Source organism: Canis lupus, chromosome 1 (genome assembly GCF_011100685.1).
Source record: "Canis lupus familiaris isolate Mischka breed German Shepherd chromosome 1, alternate assembly UU_Cfam_GSD_1.0, whole genome shotgun sequence".
Lineage (NCBI taxonomy): Eukaryota > Metazoa > Chordata > Mammalia > Carnivora > Canidae > Canis > Canis lupus.
This window is the reverse complement of record NC_049222.1, coordinates 36,570,819-36,597,516: the sequence shown is the minus strand read 5'-3', so window position 1 is coordinate 36,597,516 and position 26,698 is coordinate 36,570,819. Positions and strand designations below refer to the sequence as shown.

Here is a 26,698-nt window from a genome sequence, read left to right as displayed (position 1 = left end):
AATGACAAAAAAACCCTTTATATCCAAAAATAAGAGAATAATTAAATTAACTGATACTTCAACTAGAAGAACTGTTAAATAGCCATTAAAACAATTATGCAAACTATGTAACAACACAGAAAGTATTTATGGTATAATGTTAACGCAGAAAAGTAGAATGTAAAATTATATTTGCATTGTGATTACAATGTGAGAAACAAGCTCTGCATATGAACTAATACTGGAAGAAACACAAAATGAATTTTTTTTATGAATTGAAACATAGTATTATTTAGGATGGTAAAATGGAGGCTTTATTTCGCTTTTAGCAAATGTTTATTTTTATTGTGTTGTTTATAAGCTTAAAAATGGAGGAGAACATTTTATTCCTGCCCCGCTTCCTTTTGCCAGTTAAAATAATTTTGGAATTTATCAGTCATGGTCCAGTTACAAAGAAGAGAAACCATTCTGACCAAATGAAGCAGAATGGCATTTATTACAGAATCAAGGCAATGGTTAGAGAAATAGACAAGGCTGAGTTGCCAGGGATAATTCTCAAGGCTATACCATAGAACTGGGATCCCAAAAGGGCTGCTTCTCCTGCCATTACCAGCAAGCAACTTGCAAAACTGAAAAGCTCTGCTCATATCTGTTAGCTCCAGGAGGAGAACATTGCCTTTGTATGATCTGCACCAGTGAGATGGAGCTTCATGCCTTCTTCCTCTCACTGTGTAAGCCAGTTCTGAATTTAAGTCTTGGATAAGTGAGTCAGATTGATGGTACCTAAATCACATGCAAAATGCTTTACAGCTTCCATGGTATAGCGAAGCACTGAAAAGGGATTGACCTAGAGAGTGAATAAGCCAGTCTCTAGTATGTGCCACATAGATTCTCAGATAAAATATAAGACTCACAGTTAAATTAAAATTTCAGATAAACAACAAATGATTCTTTGTATTTCCCAAATATTGCAAGGGACATACTGATACTAAAGTTATTATTTATTGCTTACTTGAAATTCAGACATAAATGGGCTTCCTGTAGCTTTAATTGCTAAGCATGGCAACCCTACTGCCATGGAAATCAATAAAAGCTGAAGTTATTCCCAATTCATTCAAAGCTTTGGTAATATTTATTCTCAGTTAAAGATTCCCTCAATAGAATGGCCCCAAATACTTAATGAAAACATTTTCTTTTTTAAACCAATAAACATTTTCTGGTTCTTTATAATTTCTCCCAAAATTGGAAGCACACAGGTGAATGTCAGTGAGACTCTTGTTACCAATAAGGTATATGTTAGATTCTTGTTATCAAAGAGTATCAGGGCTGAATGAAACCCTAGAGAGAATGCATTCCTTAGAGATAATTTTTCTACCTCTTTTATTAACACACAAGAAGTCAAGTTAGAACAGAGTCACAGTTAGGATCCAGGGCTCCCAGATACTACCTTTTTCAGTCAGGAGTCTCCAAAAAGATTTCAGCTGTGATTGAGATTCAAGTGAAAATTGCTCCCACAAAAACATAGAATTTGAATTAACCTTTCATGATCTTGAGTGCAAGAGAAAGCATGAGTTGCCACTTAAGAACTGTGGTAGTAAAACCCCTGGATCAGGGATGGCCTGGAATCTAACCATGATGTGTCACTACTCAACTTGGTAAGCTTAGGCATGTGATAATTCCTCCAAATCTCAGTACTCTCAATGCTAAAATGAGGCCATTAATATTTTTCCTGTTTCCTTTACAAGTTTGCCATGGGGATCAAACAATCTCATGTCTGCGAAATTTCCTGAAATGTAAGAAGAACCACAAAAGAAGCTTTGCTGAGTCTCATGATTGAAAATTTCTAAAGTTTAAAATATTCAATATTACAACCATTGTCCATCTCTGGGGGTGCTTATCATATGCAATAATTTCAATTCTTGCTTTTAAACTCTTGAGCAGAGTAGATCTCAGTAGTGACAGAAGCTTAAAGTAGAGCTGGAGTAGAAAGAAGATACATATTTATTTCTTGCTCAAGTAAATGAACTCTGGAGGTTAGTGGTCCATGGGACTCAATCATCCTTAGGGACTCTGGTTTCTTCTATTGTGGCTCTCTGTCATTATCATTGTAACAACATCCCACCTCATGGCTCAAGGTGGCTGGTCAGCCTTCAGCCATTACATCGTTTCAGCCATCAGAAGGGGAAAAATTTTTAAGAGGGCATTCGCCTTCCTTTGAGTTGAATACACTTCCTGGTGTGGAAATACCATTCTTACACCCCATTGCTGTAACTTCATCGAATGGCTGCTACTAATTACAAAAATAGAGAAATCAAGTTGTAATTTAATACAGCCATGTGCTCATCTACAAAACAATGCCTCTATAGCTCAGAGCAGTCAACATTCTCTGTCACATAGGTAAAAACCAAACATTTTCCCACCTTAGTTTGGAGTTATCTTGGTTTGGTTTGCTATAACAAGCTATTGTAGGCTGGATGGCGTATTGAAAATAGAAATTTATTTCTCACAGTTCTGGAGACTAGAAATCCAAGATGGGGCTGCCATCATGGCCAGGTTCTGGTAAGTATCTTCTTTCAGATCGCAGATTGCCTTCTTCCTTTTGTATTCTCTAATGGTAGAAAGAAATTGGAAAAGCTCTCTGAGGTCCCTTTCATAAAGGCACTAATTCCACTAATGAGGACTCCACTCTCATGTTCTAATTACTTTCCAAAGGCCCCACCTTTTAAGAGCATCACATTGAAGGTTAAGATTTCTGCATCTGAATTTTGAAGGAGACACAAACATTCAGTTCATTGCAGAGAGTAATTCAGTTAAAAAATAGAATCTTTTGGGATGCTTGGGTGGCTCAGTGGTTGAGCCTCTGCCTTTGGCTCGGGGTGTGATCCCGGAGTTCTGGGATTGAGTCGCAAGTCAGACCCCCTGCATGGAGCCTGCTTCTCCCTCTGCCTATGTCTCTGCCTCTCTCTCTCTCTCTCTCTCTCTCTCTCACGAATAAATAAATAAAATCTTAAAAAAAAAAAAGGAGAATCTTCCTTAAAAAAAATTAGAATCATTATTAATAATGCTGACTGGAAAAGTCAAATTAAAGCTCTAGTTGTAGGGCACCTGGCTGGCTCAGTTGGTAGAGCACGTGACTCTTGATCTCAGGGTTGTGAGTTCAAACTCCATGTTGGGTATAGAGATGACTTACTTAAAAATAAAATCTTAAAAAGCAATAATAAAAATTAAATAAAGTTGTTCTAATCATATAATTAAATTATTGTCTAGCTAGATTATAAGCTCTATATAACAATAGCACAATGCTTGCCACATGTCTGATCATTTATAAATATTTGATTAATGAATGGAAAAAAATAGCTATTAGAGGGTAAGAGAGAGGAATCACAAATTTTATCTCTACAGAATCCAGGCTGCCAGCAATGAAATTATTTTAATACTGAAAACTGAAATAGAAAAAAAAAAATTGCAAAACTGCTCTCTGACTCACAAAACAGATTAAACTATACCAAATCATGACATGCAAGCAAATTATCTAAACTCAAATTCCTACCTTATTCAGACCCATGTGTGCCATGACAAGCCACAGATAAACTGATCTAACTTTGTCTGGATTCATAAAACTTCTGACTGTTTGAAAAACTCTCTCAGTCACAAATTCTGACCAGTCCTTGAAAAGCTCAGCCTGTGATCAACTCCAGCCTGCAAGAATCTTTCCCTAACTCACTTTTTGGGGAAACATTCTACAGTAATCTTGCTAAATATCAATAATAACACTAATAAATTTAACTTTGTTTGATACAGGTGTGTTATTAGTGTTCTTTGATCCATAGCAATAGACCATGTTTATTAAATGTCATTGCATATTATAAATGTCTGCTTTCATAGATTTTTCTTGAGCAGTAGACATGTTTTCATGTTGTATACTGGACAAACTAAAATCCTTTCTGGAAGAAGATAGCATATAAATATGGATAAACAGTGTGAAAACTAGAAAAGCTTTTTCCCAACCGAAATTATACGTTCTTTGAATTCTCCCTGACAAAAGAGAAAAGAAATGAGCTAAGACACGGTATATGTTCAAACAGACAAGGTCAGGAGTGAGAGAGCAGGTACAAGGAAGAAATATTTTCAAATCACTAATCTAGTCAACAAATATTAGTGCAGAAAAATAGAAGTCAGATAAATTTTATCTTTTGAAAAAGTATTGTATGCCAGTGCATTTGGTATTTCTATAAGGCTTAAGGTCTTATAACTACACAGCAATTGGTCTCAGGTTTGGATTCAGAAAACATTCAATATTGTACAATTGAATTTTGCTTCTTATATGACTTGGAGTATATATTATCTGAGGTTTAATTATCTCGTTTGTAAAGATATAATGTTGCATTTAACTTTGGATATTCAACCATATGGCTGTCTTTTACATAACTCAAATATACCAGAAAGTTATAATTTGTATCTGTGCACTCTATTATGTATAATCACTGCATACATTGTGTACTGGTGATATACATATTACTATGTATGATTGTATACACAAAATCAAGTTTATTTTACTTTATGAGCAATTCACATGATTTTTCTCATATAGTTGTGACTACATGCAATATTCACTTGATGTGCTGATTCTACAAATGAATCATCAAGTATTTTTTTATTCTACTGCAATACCTACCGCACAGATGGGTTGTTTCGAACATCAAAAGAAAAAAATGACAAATCTGTTGGCACACAGTTGGTTCCCCATTTTGTTGACTAAATCTGAATTTTTATTCCTAATACCTAAGACAAGCATATTTTAATGATACAAACAGTAATAGAGTCACCTGGAGAGCAAAGAAAATGACAATATTAATGACAGTCACCTAACTACACTGAAGGCCACCAGAAGATGGCAGTCTCATTTCTTTAAGGCACAGGATGACACTAAAACAAATGGTTGGGACACAAGATGACAGATAGCGTGGAAGATGAAATTGTTCAGGTCACTGCTGGCTACTGCCTGTCAGCATAATTCTTTCTCCAGGTGAGGCCAATGAACTCTTTTTTGCAGAAAGTGCCAGAAACGGAAATGCCTGATTTTCAATGCTATGGATTTTTGCCATGAAAGATTACATACAGAGAGTAACAAAGAGTTCACCATTCATCTGAAGCTTCTTCACCACTGGATTTTTTCTCACGTTTCTTGGCATGTTCCTCTTTCATGCTGCATCAGTATACGGGAGTGCTAAGATAAAACCTAGGGCATTCCTCGGTTTGTTTTGTTTTGTTTTGTTTTGTTTTCCTAGACTCATTGACTTACAGAGAAAATACTGTGGTTAAGAGGTAACACTGAGGCCAATTATCCAGTCATATCTCCATTTTTCTTTTTTTTTTTTTAAATATCTCCATTTTTCAAAGAAGGTACCCCAACCTGAAATACATGTAAATCAAAAAAATATATGTTGGTGAACTCCCTTGCCAGCCTGGAGGAGTTAGACACTAAAGCAGCAGATCAGGCCTGCATGCTGTCTTCTAAAACTCTCTCAAATTGATCTTTGTGACTTTCAGATGCACCACCATGAGCAATAGGCTGAGCAGCACAAAGAATTCAAAAATTCTAAATTGAAGTTCTAGTGTAGTTACCCTGCTCTTTTATTTCCTGTCTTTTTGATAAGCTGCTTCTCTCCAACCTATGCATATAGAACAGGAACAATTTGATTTGCCCTTGAAGAATCCCTCCCCCACCATAAAAGAACATTGGCATTATCCACATTTTCCCAATGTGGATTCATGTAATGCCATTTTTTTTCAGTTCCATTTTGAAAGCTTAGAGAGTGGTGAAAGGTCACATTAATAAGCATAACTATTTAATTTCCAAAATTAATGAGTGGAGCTGAACATATTGAATGCATTGTGTTAGACTATCTGATTCTTTTGGAATTACTCTGAAACTCAGAGAGGGTATGATGACCAAATGGTGCTAACCTAATGATGTTTTCATAGGAGGCTATGAAAAGAAAGAAACAAATATTGCAGAATGCATAGACAATACTGTTTCAATTTGTTGATGACAAAACACATTTCATCTCTATTTGTGAGTAGACTTTGCTATGAAGTACTAGCCAGATTGCTAATAATTAAAAACTTAATGTGTCTTCAGTCATTACAATAGAACAGTGATGAGAGGTTGCAAAAAGTATGTGTATTCTGTTTTCTGTATTTATTTGGGGAAAGGAAAAATCCCTATAACAGTAAATTGAAAAACAGTGCATATGATTATGCTGGGTCTTGAGGGAAAGTTAAGATATTATTTCTCAGTGTTTGCCAATGATGTTCCCCAATAGAAAAATGGCCCCCAGAGGATCTCAGGCCAGTTCAGATACCCTCCACCAAACAAGTATATTCCTAGTGCTTATTCCAATTTCTTGTCTCCCCAATATCTTTATAATAAGCTCACTTCTTGGGATCCCTGGGTGGCGCAGCGGTTTGGCGCCTGCCTTTGGCCCAGGGCGTGATCCTGGAGACCCGGGATCGAATCCCACGTCGGGCTCCCGGTGCATGGAGCCTGCTTCTCCCTCTGCCTGTGTCTCTGCGCCTCTCTCTCTCTCTCTCTGTGACTATCATAAATTAAAAAAAAAAAATAAGCTCACTTCTTAAAAAAATTAGTAATTAAGAGCTTACTTATCTATGTGCCCTTTCTCCTACTTGTTAGATTCTGGGTAACTGGCCCAAAGGGCCACTTGTAGCGTTTGGTTTGATTTAGGTGATCTAATTGCTTTGACATCCTGCATTGAGATTACTTTTGTCACCCATTTCCTCCTCCTATTGCTGCAGTCTAGGCACATGGGAATGATTTCATGCATTCAAATGATCACCAGCATCATTAAAAAAAAAAAAAAAAAAAACCAAATCAGTTAATGGTCTAAAGATGTCCTTTTCTAATATATTTATGTCAATTGCTAATGATCCTTAGAATTTATTGAGAAGCTTCTTCCCTTAAGATTTTGAAATGATGAGCTTCTGCCCTGCAGCAATGTTTGCCGCTTCAAAGTCCATATTGAGGTGTGGCTAATTCCTATCTTTGGATGGGCTTTTATTCGCCGCCATCTCTGCAACGGAGAATGGATCAGACCTACACCTGTTGCCCACCATGCATAAGATGTTAAAAGAGGTGCTCTTTAGCCCCTAAGGGCTTTCTTTTTGAGATTAATTAGATCTCACATAGGATTACGATATTCATTCATCCATCCCTGGCTGAAAAATGCAGACTGAATTTTCTGGCACAAATTCATCTTCAATTTACTTCATTTTATGCTAATCCGGAGCTCATCCTCTTATCCGAAAAATGAAGAGATCAGCAAATGTTAAAGATATTTTTTTTATCAGAGGTAGACAGCCATTGTATTTAATTTTCCTTTACATTATACACACTGCATTATCCATTTAATCCCAGACAGACAGAAGATTTGCCAATGAGTGATTCTAGCTGACAAGTATGGTAAGACTCGGTTTTCTCTACTTATTCTGTTATTTAACACAATTGGGTGAAGAACAAATTCAGATCATAAAACTTAAAACTATAATAACCATCACAGCTTAATTCATATAAGGTTTCATTTAAAGGATCATACATATTTTCCTATGTCCTCATTTATTTTCTCTAGTCCTCTAGAATGTAGACAGGAAAATGGAATTAATTTTGATTTCTATTTTTCTGATTGGCCTTCCATGGTGCCATTTAGTTTACTTGACTTGCAGTGGTCATTCATTCACAGTATGGTATTCAATCAATATTTATTGAGTACTCACTTCATGCCAGGAAGTGTGCTACATCCTGGGCATAGGAGCCTCAACAGAACAGACACAGTTCCTACTTCTGAGGAGCTTTTGGATGCTCTTCTAGTCAACTGGAAATAAATTCTAGAGGTTTAATTTCTTAATTTTTGGATCATTTCCTTGTCCAATAAGATGGGATTACCTAATGGACTTAATTATTGAATTAAGCTTAATTATTTGACGTTTACTCATCTCTCAGTAGGCTGTTTCGGCAGAAAATTTTCAGATATTATTAATGTAGAAGCAAAAACGCTATGAACTATGATCTTGTTGTAAAAGTACAGTTCATAATCTTGGTTACAGGGTTTTGTCATTTATTTATGGTTTTGTTACTTATTTAAATAAAAATGAGGAAGTTTTAATTTTAATTTTCTTACAGGAAAATTACAAAATATCCTTGGCTCAAAAACCTTTGTCTTTTTTTTTTTTAAATGCGATATCTTTTAAGAAATACCTTGTACATTATAGCCAGTTAGTGAATGGCTTTTTGAAAGAATGTAGGATCCATGACAACAGAGACTTCACCACATTTATTCACTTTGCTATCTCCAGCACATAAAATAAATAATGCCTGGAACATAGTAGGCATTATATGCCTACTAGATACTGGAAATAGCGAAGTGAATTTATTCATATTTAATGAATGAATGGCCTCATTGATAGCAAAAGACTAATTTGTGCTGCTTAGGGAAAATAATCACATAAAATTCTTCAGTGAAGAATGTTTTTGTAATAGTTTTAGTTCACTGATTTTATTGTAAATACTGGCTTATTTAGATTGATTCCAACCAGTTTGAGCTCTCTATTCTGCTTTTATGTTCCAAGCATTTTTTCCTCTTTTCTTTCTTACTATTGTAGAGAAAACCACTCAGAGTGATTTCATTGCAAGTAATCTGTCTTTTCTTTCTGGCAGCTTTTAAGGTCTTTGGTATTGTACAATTTCATTACAATGTGATTACGTGGAGATTTCTTTAAAAGGAATGCATCCTGCTTAGGTGCAGCTGACCCTTGAATAACATGGGTTTGAGCTGTTCAGGTCCACTTTTATGAGGATATTTCTTTTCAGTCAGTACAGCACTGATTGACTACTAAATATCATTTACACTACTGTAAATGCATTTTCTCTTCCTTATGATTTTTTAACAACATTTTCTTTTCTCTGGCTTACTTTATATTGTAAGAATACAGTATGGAATACATATAGCATTCAAAATATGTGTCGATTGACTGTTTATGTTATTGGTAAGGCTTCCAATCAACAGTAGGCTTTTGATGGGGATCGCTGAGTGCTCAGTGGTTAAGCACCTGCCTTACGCCCAGGGTGTGATTCTGGAGTCCCGGGATCGAGTCCCACGTCGGGCTCCCTCAATGTCACTCCGCCTGTGTCTCTGCCTCTCTCTCTCTCTGTCTCTCATGAATAAATAAAATCTTTAAAAAAAAAAAAACAGTAGGCTTTTGATAGTAGAGTTTTTAGAGAGTCAAGATTTCTATGTGGATTTCAAAGACACAAGGTGTCAGCACCCATAACCCAATCATTGTCCAAGGGTCAACTGTATTTTATAGATTCATATCTCTTTTCAATTCTGGAAATTCTCACTCATTGTCTCTTTGAATGTTGCCTCTCCATTTTTTCTATTTTGTCTTCTAGATACTAGTGGAATGTATGTGACAGCTTCTCATTCTGTTCTCCATCCTCTAACACCGCTTTCAGATTTCCGTTTTTACCTCTTTTTGCTGTATTCTGAAGAATTCCATTATGTCTAGCTTTTAGTTCATAAATTTTCTCTTCTGTCTATTCTTTAACTTATCTATGAAATGATTCATTGCAATTATATTTTTTATTTTCAGAAAGTATATTTTGATTCTTTTCTCAACCTGCCTGCTTTGTTCTACTATCTTATTAATTGATCATAGATTTATTTCATCTTTCTTTTTTAGAACTATTTGTATTATACCTTTAAGAAAGTCAGATGAATCTTGATGTTCCATTTATAGTTCTTGGGGGACCTAATTTCCTTTCTGTTAATTCCAATGACACCTACTCATGTCCTATGTAGAGAGCATGGCTCTACTGAGAGGATATGCATTTGCTTCATTCAGTGTTCCCTGGGGACTATGCTAACATGCACGATCACCTCCAGTGTTCTCAACAGGTAAACATTATCTCTTCAAAATACTGAATGAAATGGGGCCAGGCCTTGGGTTACAAACTCTCAAACAGGGCTTTTTTTAATTCTACCACCACCAAAGCAAACATAGGTAGTTTTCCTCATAGTATAGCTCAGCTAGTAAGTTATATACATATTTTTTCTTAGTTCACCCTTTCACCAAATGTGAGGATACTGGTTGTACATGGAAAAGTTCTTTGATTCCCCCACCTTCTGGAGTGCAAGTCTTTGTCTACCACTCCAAAGGGCAATTAAAATCTGTCACAAAATCCACCAAATGCCCCTGAGAGAGCTCAGTGCTTTGATTTTCACCTTCCTCTCAGGGATTTTCATTTTCTAGCTTCAAAACTCAGCCATACAATCCAAGTGTCTTGTTAAATTTTGCCTAGCAACATTTGGTGTGTGTGTGGTGAGGAGTAGGGTAGTAGAATACTGGTAGGTCATAGTGCTAAAAATAAAAGGCTTACAAGCTATTTTTAACTCTCCTTTGTCATTTTGCTTTTGGTCTTGACTCACATTAATCGAAAGCTTACATTTGCATCTGAGTTGAAGATAAAGAAAAGATGGTAGGTAAACTTATCCCAGGAGCCAGGCAGGACATCTGTACTGCTTCCAGAAAAGACTGTAACTTCCAGACTCCCCTCCCAATGGCACTGCTGCTTGCATTGCAGGGCGTGACTGAATTCCAGTCTCTACATAAATGTGTGTGATGCTACTGTATCTTTATTTCCTCTTTTGTTATATTTCTGTTTACTCTTCCAGTGTCCCCTTGTCTTGCATTCCTCCTTGAGTCAAGGACTTTTTCTTGAGAAAAAGGATCAGATCTCATCCATTCTGAGTAGAATGAAACATTCATTATGGGACTGAGCCACTGATGAGGAGGATAGACTTTGAAGTCTTTCAAAGAGACAAAACATTCCTGTTTTCAAGCACTTATTTTTCCCCTAACCAATTTCCAGTTAAAGAGCATGTTTTTGTTGTTTGAATGGAAGCTATGTGCTTTAAAGATAGAAATAGCAGTGAAAATGAGAAAAAACAGTCTTTAAAATCATCTTTCTGAATGGAAGTGGCCCAACTATTTTTGCAGAGGAAAGAGAAAAGGTGGCTCAGGAGGAATATGAAGAATGCGTAGAGAAATCTGCATATTTATCTTATTCTTAGACCACCTCTTTTCGACTCCTGCTCTCCTCATATTTATGGACAAAGGAAAGGGCGAAAAGAAAATTTAAAGTCCACATGATGTGCAGGCTGATTAAAAGTGAAAGCCAGATCTGCTGACAATTGACAAAAGATCAGGGAGTCATTTATTTAATTGGACTCCGAGTGACAAGAAGGTGAGATGATTATCGGAGAGATGAGTCTTTTGTTCCAGCCTAACAGTTTAAGTCATTTCAAATGGAAAGGGAACTTTTCCAATTTCTTTAGGACACCAGCCTGAAGAGGTTTTTCAATATTAATCCAGGTAATCAGGATCAAAAATACTATTTGCCTCTCTCGCAGAAAGAAGAGATTATGGGCCACCGAGATAGAAGGGTTGGGAATGCTGAAGGTATTAACTCAGCTGCATGTCAATGAGATACGGAGAAATGAATACTCAGTCTGTGCAGTTGGCTCTTCTCGTTTTGTTCACTGATTTAAAAATATAGTTCAGAGGAGATACTCCCAACTTCCTCCCCATCATCAGCATAACCTGCAAAAGAATTTAATTTATACCTTATAACAGTGAGAATTCTGACCCAGGAGCATTAGGGTTCTGGTAGAGAAAAATTGGATACTGAAAGCAAGCATAAAAATGTATTTTCATTTTCTTTGTATTAGATTTATGAAAGAAAAAAAAAGAATTAAGTTTGACTGAGTATCTGATATGTGCCAGGCAATGTGCAAATCTCATTACATATTTCATTACATTTGCACAATAAACTTGTTGTAAGAAAATATCTCAACTCTTTATGGTGCTAAAACACCTTGAAGACACTATTATTCATGTCTCCAATAGTTTCGTGGTCAACTTAAAGATAAAGAAATAAAGAGTTTACTCCAAGTCAGAATGATGTAATGGTATCTGAGCAAAAAATGGCTGCCTTCAAGAGAATGTTAATGTTTTTAAGGTAGATTGCAACACTAGCAATTCCTAATAGCTAAGGGACACTTTCAGAAAGGGGGAAGCAGTGACCCATAATATAACCCTCTTGGGACAGGTGGCACACGTAGCCATGCTAGACAAATTCATTTCTACAGTGTAGAATTGGAATACAACTGGATAGGCTAGAGTCAAGATAAGAGCAAATAGAAATTTTGAAACACACTGCTATTCAAATTAAATTTTAGTTATAAGTAATACATGAATCTGGGCTCCTCAAGGAAAGATGGGTGAGGATACCATCCTCAGGCCTTGGCAGATGAGGATAGTATTGCACAGGCTTAATGGAAGTGGCTAGTGTCTGGAAGGCTCCCTAACACTCACCAACTGCCCTGTTCCAAATGAGCATAGTTCTGGAAAGATGAGGACCTATAAAGTTATCCGATAAGACCTATATTACCGGGAGAAGGGAGAATGACCAGATGGTAGCCACACTGAGGCAAAGACACAAAGGAGTCCTCCTTTCTTCTTTATAAGTTGTCTATTTGACCATCTGCAGAGGTGGAAGGCCAGATGGACCCTTACCAGAGGTCTGTCCCCCTGTCATATCAGAGAATCTTACATTTTGACATGGAAATAAGAATACCCACTGGACAGAGACAAGGACTCTGAGCATGAATTGTCCAGGGGGTAGAAATCAGCTTCTCTTGATGTTAAAATATTTCTTACACTGCAGTGTATTAATATAGGATTCCTGGAGGGCAGGGGTAAGACCAGCAAACTACTTTCAAGAAAAAAGTGGCAAGTGTGATAAAAGGCTTTTCCAGGACAGAAAATCTCAGGAGGGTGAACCTTGGAGAACACAGGCAACAGCTCAGCAAGAAGAAGCAGGGCAAGAAGTTGATCATTTTCGATTCCTTCACAGGATGCAGAGGTCTATGCTGTGACTAGGAAGTTTCTTTACACAGAAGTCAAAGGCTGGAGGCACAACCTATTTGATCAGTTCATGTCCCAGTGCTTTCCTGAGGCCATCTTTGAATCAGATCCAGCTGTGCTAACTCTTGCAAACTGTTGGACGAGACTGCAAAATTTGGTTACCTGTCACTTAATATGTCCCACCTGCTAACAAAGTAAGCCAGCATTTTCCAAACCATACCCCTTGGAAGGTGTGTGTGTGTGTGTGTGTGTGTGTGTGTGTGTGTGTGCATGTGTGTCTACTAGAAGTTACATGTAAAATATATACATGTTATGAGAAATCCAGCAGTGAGGGAATCAGATTAAGTTCATTTAAGTCGATGATTACCAAACTTATTCAACTGTAGCACCCATTAAAAAACAACTAATAAAATCTCTTGAAACTTCATTGGTCATAATTTAATAAACATAGTCAAGTGGATAAGAGTATCATTTTTATTCTCTAGAACAACTAGAAACACTACTCTGTCTCTTTGTCTTATGCGTTTTGCTTATCCATTCAGTCATCAAATTTTTATTCAGAGCAAACTATATGTTGACATAATAATAGTTGCTAGATAACACATAGGTAAATAAAAAAATATGGGTCCTGCCATTTGGGAATAAAGAATAGGCATAAAAGATATCAATTGATTACTAATAGTATCAAGTGCTATGATGAGAATAAGCAAGATACAGAAAAGAAACAGGCTCAGAAAAATACTGGAATGGTGACTATTCTTGAAGAAGGTAATGGAGCCAACCATCAGAAAGCTAGGAGCAAAGGCTTATAGCAAAACAGCTAAAGCTGGATGACACCAAGCAGGGTGCCATTTTTATTTTCGACACTGAAATTATAAAACTATATTTCTGTCTGTTGCAAAGGAGTCTCATTATTGAGAGAAACTTCCAAATTCAAGAAATTGTCTTCTTGTTATTCTACAATCCGGGAAGTAAAAAGTAGGATATTACTTTTTTTTTTAAGATTTTATTTACTTATTCATGAGAGACACAGAGAGAGAGAAAGGCAGAGACTAAGCAGAGGGGGAAGCAGGCTCCATGCAGGGAGCCCGATGTGGGACTCAATCCTGGGACTCCAGGATCATGCCCTGGGCTGAAGGCAGGCACTCAGCTGCTGAGCCACCCAGGCATCCCAGATATCACTTTTAATATAAGTTTCCCACATTATCTTGTGCTTCTTATCAAGTTAGTTATCAAATGTATTACTTGTCCCATATCCATTTACCTTGATAGATTCTATGTTAAAAGAGGATAAAGACCATGTCTGTCTTATTCAACATCCTACTATATAAAAGATGCTCAAAAATCATTTGTGAGATAATTAAAATAATTTATTTTTATAAATAAAAGTCTTGGTCCTTCAGCCACGTGCAGAAGAATGAAACTAGACCATTCTCTTACACCATACACAAAGATAAACTCAAAATGGATGAAAGATCTAAATGTAAGACACGAATCCATCAAAATCCTAGAGGAGAACACGGGCAACACCCTTTTTGAACTTGGCCAGAGCAACTTCTTGCAAGATACATACATGAAGGCAAGAGAAACAAAAGCAAAAATGAACTATTGGGACTTCATCAAGATAAGAAGCTTTTGCACAGCAAAAGATACTGTCAACAAAACTCAAAGACAACCTACAGAATGGGAGAAGATATTTGCAAATGACATATCAGATAAAGGGCTAGAATCCAAGATCTATAAAGAACTTCTTAAACTCAACAGCAAAGAAACAAACAATCCAATCATGAAATGGGCAAAAGACATGAACAGAAATCTCACAGAGGAAGACATAGACATGGCCAACAAGCACATGAGAAAATGCTCCTCATCACTGGCCATCAGGGAAATACAAATCAGAACCACAGTGAGATACCACCTCACACCAGTGAGAATGGCTAAAATTAACAAGACAGGAAACAACAAATGTTTGAGAGGATGTGGAGAAAGGGGAACCCTCTTGCACTGTTGGTGGGAATGTGAACTGGTGCAGCCACTCTGGAAAACTGTGTGGAGGTTCCTCAAAGAGTTAAAAATAGGGCTACCCTATGACCCAGCAATTGCACTGCTGGGGATTACCCCAAAGATACAGATGCAGTGAAACGCTGGGACACCTGCACCCCGATGTTTATAGCAGCAATGTTCACAATAGCCAAATTGTGGAAGGAGCCTCGGTGCTCATCGAAAGATGAATGGATAAAGAAGCTGTGGTCTGTGTATACAGTGGAATATTACTAAGTCATTAGAAACGATGAATACCCACCGTTTGTTTCAACGTGAATGGAACTGGAGGGTGTTATGCTGAGAGAAGGAAGTCAATCAGAGAAGGACAAATATTATATGGTCTCATTAATACGGGGAATATAAAAAATAGTGAAAGGGATTATAGGGGAAAGGAGAGAAAATGAGTGGGAAATATCAGAAAGGAAGACAGAACATGAGAGACTCCTAACTCTGGGAAACGAACAAGGGGTAGTGGAAGGGGAGGTGGAAGGGGGGCTAGGGTGACTGGGTGATGGGCACTGAGGGGGGCACTTGACGAGATGAGCAGTGGGTGTTATACTACATGTCGGCAAATTGAACTCCAATAAAAAAATATACAAAAAAAACCTTGGTCCTCAACAAAGAATTTAGGTAAAATGCAACAAATAAAAAATACTACAAATTTACCACAAATATCTTCCTTTTGATTGATGTAATCTTTGTATTCAAAGTATTTGCTTTACTTTGTTTTTAATGATGTAACTTTTATGTGTCATTGATTTGGAACACAAAGTTCAAACAGATAAAACATGATTATTAATTTATTCAATATCTAACAACATCCTTAAAAATATGAGTTGATAAAGCCCATTTTCTTTATTTGGAAAACTATTTAAGGTGATTAATGTGCATCAATAATCTACAGTATAGGATTATAGTTGCATTTATGTTATATGCTGGGTTCTCTGTAAGTAAGAATATATGATATTTCAAAGAAGGACCAATGATTTGAATAAAAGTCACTTATATTTCAGAGTGAAAGTTTGGATAACAATAAAAATAACATAACGGCCTGATTTTTAAATTACTCTTTCTAGGGAAACTAAGACAAAGACAAAAAGGAACAATAAAGGAGGAAAGTTAAGAGTAATAACAGATAATTTAAGCTAAGAAATTGGTCTCTTTTTTGTTCAATGGCTCCCTAACAGAATACATGCTTCTGAGTCATCGTCAGACTATGCTGCACCACTGTCGAACAAGACATTTTTTCTGAAGATTCATTCGCACTTCATAGAGAGTAGCCCTCTCAGATCTTCCAGTTAAAAGAAATCTGAGAAGGTCTTTTTGATTCCTTTGAACAGTCTGATATTTCCCTAGAAATGGTGTTTTGTGATACAATGATTCCTTCCAAATCTTTAACAAGCCTCCTAAATGAGGGCTTTGGGAAAATGAGGCATACAAGCAATGTATTTAAAGATGGCACCAGCTAAGCTCTGAACAGGAGAGGCTGATTTGGTACTTTTGGTATTTTGTCATGTTGCCTTCTTTCCAGATTTCCACACAATTCACTGCAATTCATAGGGTAGGAGAGCAGACTGGGATCTGGGGCCATGAATAAAGTATATGCAAACTGCTATACCTAGGCATGAGCAGATGGCAGGATGAGACACAAACACAGACAAGGCGAGGGAAACATTGACAGTGTTCATGTTGCCTTAAAAATGAAGCTGAGAAATCCACAGCCAATTATTGTGACATTTCTCCTCAGCCAAGTAACCAAGTGAGTAATAAGAGAATGAATGAACACTTAGGGGAAAAGATGTCTAATAATTAACAAGCCACTCTGCCATATTAGAATTGAACTATACTAACTGATTAAAAATACAGTCCTTTTGTAGAGTCAAACAAAAGTAAAGCAAACATATTTGGGGTTTCCAAAATTGCCATAAAATAAACAGAAATAATTCTGACAAATATCATAGGTCTGGACCTTACTTTTTTGATGATGCAATAGTATGTGCCTACATGTGAATGTGTATACACATTTATGAATAAATTATATATGTGTTGTATGTGTATATATATTTATAATCCCTCAGACTGTATTGTGATATCCCACCTGTCTAGACAAACATGTGGTCTGTATACACTTTTGCTACCATTTTTTCCCTTAATCTTATGAGATGCATGGTGTTAAAACTCAGATGTGGAATTACAAATTCATTTGTGTCCTGGGAAGCTAGAAATGCCTGCGTACTCGCTCAACAATCATCTGTCCCCCCCACATACTTCTTTAGAGATATATCTATAAGAAAATAAATCTTAGAGTATGACTCATCCATTCCAGCAGTTGAGCTAATAACTCCCAGTAGTTGAAAAATATCCCCGATAGCAAAGCTGCCTGTCTAAAAACTGTGTTGAGCACAAAGCTCAGGCCTTGAGGGCCAAATGTGGTGTTTTCCTAACTCCTCCCAAACCTGATTCTTAAAGCTACCACGTTTGTTTATTTCTGCAAAGAGAGAGAGAGAGAGAGAGACAGACAGACAGAAGAGCCAGCCTGCCCCATAAGAGCCTGGCTCTGACTTTTCCTCTAACCTTTTCTGGAGAGGATGCAAAAGGTTCAGGCCCTGGAGAGAACTAGAAATCTTTCATGTATTTTTGAGCACATAATCATTCTGATCACCCATTGGAAGGTGGCTTGGAATGTTGGCCTTTTGCACATCTAGATGCTTTCCTTCATTAGGAAAGCTGTCAGAGTGTAGGTGATAACACAGAAAAAGGACAGGAGAGATTTACAAATAAAATATGAAAAGTGGCTTTCTTTTGGTGGTGAGATTATATTTATGTTCTGTATTTTTTTGTACTCTTTCTATATTTTTCATAGTGGACCTATGTAATTTCTATAAACAGGAAAAACATTTAAAATCAGATTTTTCATACTGGTTTTGATTTTTAGTTTATGGTCATGTTAAAATGATATTCTATGAATCTTAGGAAAGACATTAGGGCTTTTCGTTGGAGTTTTACTTTTGATCAGGCAGGGAAAGAGAGATTGATATATTCTTTAATTCAATAATATTAATAGGAATCTTTTGTAAGGAAAGGAGTTCTATGGGTTCAAAACTTGGCTTTGTCACTATTTACCTGCATACTTCTTAATCTCTTATGTAAAACAGGAATAATGGTAGTTTACCCTCAAAAACATCATAATAATTATGATGCTTTATCAGCTGCTTAAGTGATTGTTTGGTGTCAAAATATATGTCCTCAATACATCTCCTGCTCAAAACTGTAATCATTATCAGCTCAAATCTAGATTCTGCCCTAGTGTTTAAAGTCTTATATAGCTGTACAAAATTTGTCACTTAGACCTTTCAAAATCTAAGCAGAAATTCTTGCTTTGTAGCCTCATTCTTTACCATCCATGGTGCACAGCACACCCACACCCAAGGAGCTCAAAGAGCTCCTGATCCACCTCTACTCACACCCAGGCCTACCTCAAGGTCAAACTCCTTGTCCAATCTCCTGCATCAGACCAGGATCCTCAAGGGCTGGCAAATTGTCATTGTATCCCCACCCTGTATCCTGCCCTTCGTGAAACAGACATTAGATGCTGACAACTTGTATTTACTTTGGTTTCCAATGTGTCTTTTTGCTGATGAGCCACTAAGTAGATCCTCAGTAAATAATTATTCAATGGAAAAAGAAAAGAGCTCTAATTTTGCAATCTTATCAGTGGTTATGTTAACTAAAAAAGCCTATTTAAGAAAATATTTTCCTGGAAAGAAGGAAATAATTCAAAATTCCTTTTTTTCATTGATTTCATCATTGGACTCATTCATTGACTTCTGCAGTTACAGAAATTTGTTCATAGCAAACAGCAAAGTATAGTTCCTGACATCAAGGAGTTCACAATCTAGTGGCTGAGATCGATAAACTGGCAATCATTAAAAAATTATATATATATGTATATATATATATACACACACACACACAATAGATATATATACTTATGTATGTGTATGTACATATTGACATACCCACACACAGAAATACACACACAGATATAAGGTTAGGGACAAACTGAAAAAAAAAAAATTTCCAGAATAGATGATGTTTAAGTTGAGTCTTGAAGAAGAAGCATTAGCTTGGTATTCTAGAAGGGAGTAGAGAAAAAGATCTGTCCAACAAAAACGACAGTATTTGCAAGTCTACCAAGCTGTGAAACACTTTGGGGTATTCAAGAGCATTCCGCTAATTCAAAATAGTTGAAATATGGAGCATATGTGAGTGTGACAGAAGATGGATCTGGGATAAAGTCACAAAGATTTGAAATGTTCATTTTAAAGAGATTTATTTTAACTCTTTGGGCAATGGGAAGCCATTAAACACTTAGAAATCTCAAAGTCACTTTAAACTCAATGTATCTAAACTCAATACATCTAGTTTCCCTCCAAAACTTGCTCTCATCTGGTGTTCCATATTCCAGTGAATGTCACCATCATCTGTGCTGGTTCATAAGCCAGAAACATAAGTGGTATCCTTGATATTAAATTGTCTTCATTCCTGTATTCATCTTGTCCCCATATCACTATGAAAATGTCTCTTTGATCCATCAATTATCTCCTCTTCCACTATCACCACCCTGGTCCAAGTTGTCATTATCTCTCATCTGGCCTATGGTGGTAAAGAACTGTCCAGACTTCCCAAATGTACTGATTCTCCTCCAACCTGATACAGCAAAGCCAGATCTGTTTAAAATGTAAATCTAATCCCACCTTGACCATTAAACATGGTCAAGCTACTACTTTGCAAAGCTCTTTGTGATGAAAACCAAAGACCCTAAAAGCACCCATAAGAATCTGCATATTTGGCCTTTGCTACCTTTCCCAACTCCTATTATCCTGCTCTCGGCTTCTCTCAGCGATTCAAACATACCACATCTTCCTACCCCTACCCCTGCTGCACATGCTGTTCCCTCCATCTGGATTAAGCTCTCTTTCCCCCTCCCTGTTTCTCGCCCCTCCTCCGTTATCAGGCTTCACTTTCCTGACATCACTGTGTAGGTCAGTTTCTTTTGTTATATATTCACGTTCTTGCATGTGAATACTTGATTGTTTTTTTTATCACTATTCTATTTCTAGGATCAAAGATAGTGTCTGACAAATAGTTGGTGTTCAATCTTCAAAAATAATGAATGAATAACATTACCAACTTGTGTTCTAAAAAGTCTATGACAATCACAATGTGAGAAAACAAGTTTGCATGAACAAGATGAAAGGTAAGGAGAGGGTCAAGAAGTAAGTGTCATAATCAAGCCAGAGATGATGGTTGTTTGAGCTGCACATGACAGTCAAATGGAAAGGGGAGAGCAAATCTGAATCCTATCAAGTAGTTAGAATCCTCTTATGTGGGTAAGATTTTATGTTGAAACCAGGACATAATCTATAAGTTTGAAGGAATTCCTAGATGGCTGGCACAGAAATATTTAGATGCTTCTAGATCTTTGGATCAGGAATTTGGCCTCAAAGAAGAAAGTTTGATTTCTTTTAATGTATAAGTTTCTTTTAACAACTACGAGAAAGTATCCTAAAGTAAATTTAAGTTGGTTGTGTTTTGCCAGTATTGATATAACCCCTATTTCTGCCTCCATACACTTTATTGGCCCCTGATCTAAGTAATTCAGCTTGACCCCACTGGGAATGGGAAATGACTATTACCAGGATGTAGCCCACAGCTTCAAAAATATGTCAGCTCTGAGGACCTAGAGCTTTTTATGTCATAAACAGCTTACCCTAGATGAATAAAACAACATAAATGTGCCCAATGTCTTACAAAAGACAAAATTATCATAGCACAGTCTTTGGCCACAATGAATTCCTGAAAGAACATGGGAATAGTAGTCTATTTCAGAGACCTTGGAACAGAAAAGTCATCTTCCTAATTTTTAAGAAAGAATTCGATGGTTTGGCTATGACAGCTCCATGTTCTCACTCTCAACTATCCACACGCATGAGTTAAGCTTTTACACACACATCTCCAAGAACTGGCAGTGTGCTTTGTAGCCCAAGAATGTGCTATTTGCAGAAATTTCTCTTTCACTTCAAGTGCTTCTCTGTGAATGGGCTCATCTTCTTAAATGTGGAAAAACATTAAGGCCATTCAAAGCACTCTGCAAGATATCTATTAGGGATGCAAATGTGCAGGATATGGACAAAACCAGTAGCTCTACTTGTGAAACATTTGAGTTAGGGAAATTTAACTTAGAGAGAAGCGCTGCTACTTTCCACTTGAGAAAAGTTCTTAATTTTTCATATCTGCATATTCTTCTGGCTCCATTTCCTCTCTTATCCCCAGATGTGGTGATGCATTCAGTCCTTGGCATTCTAACTTTCTTATTTTACACTATGTACCTAAGAGCTCTTACTCCCTTTTTTGGCCTCCTTAACAACTCTTTCTCATTGACTTCAAATTTGCATCTGCTTGTCTGAGATTTAGTCCAAAATCTCTAACTGCATACTAGAGATTTCCAATTCAAACTAAAGATGCCATCCATCAAGCTCATTATCTTTTATCTACCCTCCCATACACAGAAACTTTTTTTATCATTGGCAAAAAACTTAGTGCAGCCTTCACTTAACACTTTCTAGGCTGTCTCCTTCATATGATTACCAAGTGCTATTGACTCTCCTACCACACCCCACTTCTCTCTAACTGACCCTTGTCCACCAGCATTTCCTTAACCCAGCCTACCAATCACTTTCTCTGCTGACAGCCTTCAGGATTTCTTGCTCTTTGTCCTCAAACACTCTCTCCAAACTGCTCATCACTATGTGGGACCCTTCATTCTCACCAGGCTATCTACCACGAGCTCCTTAACTTCCCCAATCTCCACTCTCCCTGTAAGTATCTGTGACTTTCTATTTCCAAATAAGCAGTTCACATTTTCCCCAATGTGTTTCTTCCCCTGTGTCCTGAGTGATCTTTTTGCTCTTTTCCCCAGAATTTTATTCCATCATTTTTCCTCTTTGATTTCTTCATTTTCATTCATGTAATAACCATTGTTATTTTCCCCTTTGTCTACAAATATTTTTAGATTTTACTTATCTTAAAAGTAAAACAACAAAAAAGGACAACATGCTGCCTACCTTATCATTTTAACTGTTACCCTAGCTTTGTCTTTCATTTCATTTCTATAATCACATTCTCTGTTATTTTTAAACCACTTAACCACTTCGCAAGGGTAATCAGCCATCACATATTAATAAAACCACACTTTTCAAGATCAACAATGACCTCCTAATCACCAAACTCAGTAATCGTTTTTAGTCTTTCTTTTCCATGACTACCCTGTATTGCTTAGCATTTAGCTAATTTTTCCTTTTCTATTTTACCTGGTTTTCATGACATCATGCTCAATGCTAAGCAGACCCCTTCTATATCTTTATGGCTAACTTTTCTCATCCTTTATTGCTTCTCTCGTAGTCTGTCTCTTTGGGTCCCCAAGTTTTCCTCCATAATCTTTTATTGTTCTTCATCTTCTACAAATTCTCCCTTGTTCATGTTTTCTATTGCAATTGTTTCAACTTCAGAACTTAGTTCTATGGAAACAGAATATAGGGGTACTTAAGTTTTTGGTCCCCAGTCCCAGTGCTCTTCCCTCCTTTAACCAATGATTCATTACCACCTTATTCTCCCAAATTCTAAATGTCTAAAATCAAACTCATCTCCACCCATATGTTTCCACGTCTTGCATTCCTTTTTGTTTGTAGCAGCCCCAGAATTTTTCTAGTTCCCCATTTACTAAGTGTACTAATTTAACAAATATTTATTAAGTTCATATTGTTTAAGTTTCCAAACACCAGAAAGTACTCAAAATGCTTTAAACAGATGGAATTTAGGACAGAAAATTGGTTGCACAGGTGATGGGAGAGCTGAGAAGCCAACCAAGGGATAGTGAGACAACACATAGAATAACACCAGCTAATCTCAGCTAGAAGACTGAAGAGAGGAGGTTTTGATAGAAAGCTCAAGATTTAAGGTCACTGGAGCAAAGCTGCAGCCAAGGCAAAAGCTACAGCAACAGAGAAGATGCAGCTGTTGCCAGAAATGCTGTTTAAAGCAGGAAGACAGAAAAATACCCTTGATTTCTTCTTGTCCTCCAACCAGCTAGTGCCTCCTACTGGTCAAACCAATACCAGTAGCCATTATACCCTGAAAAATGCACTCCACAGACACAGGGTGGGTTATACAGAGAGCTAGTCAGAAAGGAACTGGGAATGTATCTAAAAACAAAACAAGCCAAAGATGTGTCATTCTGCATCCATTCTGGAATTCCATCATATTTTACTCTCATAGAGCACTATCAAGGTTTTACCTAACATGTTGCAACTATTCTTTGTAGATAGTCATTCTCAACGCCGTCTCAAAGAAAGGAGACACGAGTACATCAGTCCTTACATTGTCTCAACAATTCAGGAACTCCAGGTAATATGCAGTCATCTACATCTATCATCTATTTTGGATATGGCTTCTCATTGGTCTGCCTAATGACTTGTGAACTAAATTGTGAAGTTAAGCACCACCAGCCTCCCTTTACAATAAAGAAGAGAAAGGAAAGGGTGGGGAGAAATGATATCCACAGCTCCTGAAGTCCCCATTTCTGTAACTGGTGCCAAGATCATAGCTGATTTTTTTTAATATAGCAACTTTATTGAGATATACTTCAGTCTAATACACAATTCACTCATTAGAAATGTATAATTCAATGATTTTTAGTGTATTCACAGGGATGTGAAACTGTTGGCACAATCAATTTTAAAACATTCTCATTACCCCCAAATAAACTTGTATGCATTAACAGTCATTCCCCACTTCTTCACACCCCTTGTTGAAGATCACTTCACTTTTGTGACGATCAATTCAAGTCCAGCCACCCCAGCTTTCAGGCCCTCCTCCGGATTCTGAAATTGGAAACATTTACTGTCTGGACTACTCATTTGGATTCCCTATAGTGCTATTCATGTTTTTATGTATATGCTCTGTCTCCCTAATTAGATTATAAGCCTCTTAAAAACAAGCCCCTTGTCTTGACTGAAGAGATGGAAAACATAGTTAGAAGTGTAGCTGCCTCGCTGAATTTAATCCTTTTTTTTTGTACTTTGATTAACTCAAGTTACTGAGAACTTTTCCCCTAACAGGGATTTTTTTCCCTTAATCATTTCCCCCAAGAAAATAATTCAAAACTGATGGAATAGATTTAACCGATAAATTTAAAGAGTTTTGTTAAAATACAAAAATGGGACAGATAAGGAAAACACATCAGAAATTATTTGTTATTCTCAAATATTGCCTATAGGCATTTAAGATGTGCTGGAAACAAAGTTTCTTCTACACCAGCATCATAGTGTCTCCTCATTGTAGTATATAACAAAAGGTGATATTAAACCTAATATCAGAGGGAACAAAACTTACTCATTTCTTCTAATAAATGTTAAATCTACAAGTTAAACATGATGTTAGATCTAGTGCACTTGTTAATTAATTCTTTAAAAATCTATGGGGCGCCTGGGTAGCTCAGTCAGTTGTGTATCCTACTCTTTTTTTTTTTTTAAGATTTTATTTATTTATTCATGAGACACAGAGAGAGGCAGAGACACAGGCTGAGAGAAAAGCAGGCTCCATGCAGGGACCCCCCCTGGGACCCTGGGGTCACGACCTGAGCCAAAGGCAGAGGCTCACACACTGAGTCACCCAGGTGTCCCTCCAATTCTTGATTTCAGCCCAGTTCATGACGTTGTGGTTGTGGGATCAAGCTCCAAGTCAGGCTCCATGCTCAACGGAGAGTCTGGGTAAGATTTTCTCTCTCTCCCTCTCCCTCACTCTCAAATAAATAAATTAAATATTTAAAAATAAATAAATAAAAATATATAAGTACTTTGGAGCATCTGGGTGGCTCAGTCAGTTAAGCATCTGACTCTTGATTTCAGCTCAGGTCATGATCTCAGGGTTGTGAGATCAAGCCCTTCATTGGGCTCCATGCTCAAGAGAGAGTCTACATAAGATCTTTCTTCCTCTTTTCTGCTCTACCCTCTCTCTTTCTTTCTAAAATAAATAAATAAATAAATAAATAAATAAATAAATAAATAAATAAATAAATCTTTTAAAAAATGTATAAATATTTGTATGTGGTTTTAAATATATGTAAAGATAACTTTATATCTGTTTTATGGGGACCTCTGGGTGGCTCAGTGGTTGAGCATCTGACTTTAGCTGGGCGCATGATCCTGGGGTCCCAGGATTGGGCCCCATATCAGCTCCCTGCATGGTGCCTACTTCTCCCTCTGCCTGTGTCTCCGCCTCTGTGTGTGTGTGTGTGTGTGTGTGTGTCTCATGAATCAATGGACAAAATCTTTAAGAAAAAAATTGTCCTTATTTTTAAATAAACATCAGAACTCTGGATAAGAGGGCACCTGGGTGCCTCAATTGGTTAAACATCTGCCTTCAGCTCAGGTCATGATCCCAGGGTCCTAGGAGTAAGCCCCACATAGGGCTCCTTGCTCAGGAGGGAGCCTGGTTCTCCCTCTCCCTTGGCCTGCCACTCCCCCTGCTTGTGTGCTCTCTCTCCCACTCTCTCGCTATCTCTCTCTCTGTCAAAGAAATTAATAAAATCTTTTTTAAAAAAAGAACTCTGGATAAGTAAACTTTCTTATCTTTTTCTTTTCTTCCCCCTTTCCTTCTTTCCTTTATTCTTTGCTCATTTTTCCCCCTTCTATTCTTCCTTTCTTCTTATTCCTTCAAATTTCCTTAGGATGACTTTGTCCAATCTTATCCTAAGATTTTTGGGGACAATCTTGATAAACTAAGAGAATTAAAATAACTATAGAGGAGGAAAAAAGTCTAAATGAAATTGGCATCAGGTTTTCTCCATTTCTGTATCTTACAGTCACCATTAAAATAATAACAGTTCATATATCCTTCTTTATATTAAACTCTGAAATAAATCCTTATATTGAACAGTATTTTGAAATATAAAGAATTTCAAATTGGACAATATCAGGTAATATTTCTATAGTACTTTGTGTCTCGAATTGCATGCATATTAGGGATATTTCATGATTCAGTAGAGAAAGATATATAAATGAAATAATTACGAGGCACTGAGAAAATTGTTGGACAAAGTGCCATGGGATCACTAAACATGGTCCTTTATTTCGCAAGTATTTCTGAATGCCATGTTTGTGCCAGGTACTAGTCTAGGTGCTAGGGATACAAATAAAGTATTTTCCCTCAAGAGGGAATACAAAATGATTAATACAAAATTCCTTTATAGTTTGATAACCAATTGCCAGGTTAAAGGTGAATAAAGAATGTTATGGAAGCCAGAGAATGGACCTAGAACAGAGAGGGAGGTTTCAAGAGTGCTGGGAAAACTGTTATAAATAATTTACCCCAGAGTGGCATCTTAAATGATGAGTAGAATATACTTGACCTATAAGGAAACAGGTGTGTGGAGAGAGGAAGGGTAAGAGAAGAGCATCTCAGGCAGAAGGGACTGTGTATGATCTTTACAGAGAAATAAACAGTGTGGTACCTTACAAGACCAAAAACTGGCATCTTTGAATATCAAGGTGCTCCTGAGGAATTTGGAGGAGATAAGATGCAAGTAAAACTGAGAAGCAAATGAGAGCCAGGT

General features: G+C 37.0%; 1 long non-coding RNA gene across 9 annotated transcripts in view; it reads right to left on the bottom strand.

Annotated features, from left to right (window-relative positions):
- LOC119870747 overlaps positions 1–26,698 on the bottom strand; it is a 108,785-nt gene that overhangs the window by 38,473 nt on the left and 43,614 nt on the right. For 7 of the 9 annotated variants that reach the window (XR_005353625.1, XR_005353621.1, XR_005353628.1 and 4 more), the window contains one exon: positions 335–2,587. The exons of 1 other annotated variant lie outside the window; for it this stretch is intronic. This is a non-coding gene — a long non-coding RNA (uncharacterized LOC119870747). Of the gene's footprint in view, positions 1–334; positions 2,588–7,306; positions 11,656–26,698 lie in introns of those variants that run through there. One more of the 9 variants, XR_005353624.1, reaches the window with a different exon arrangement.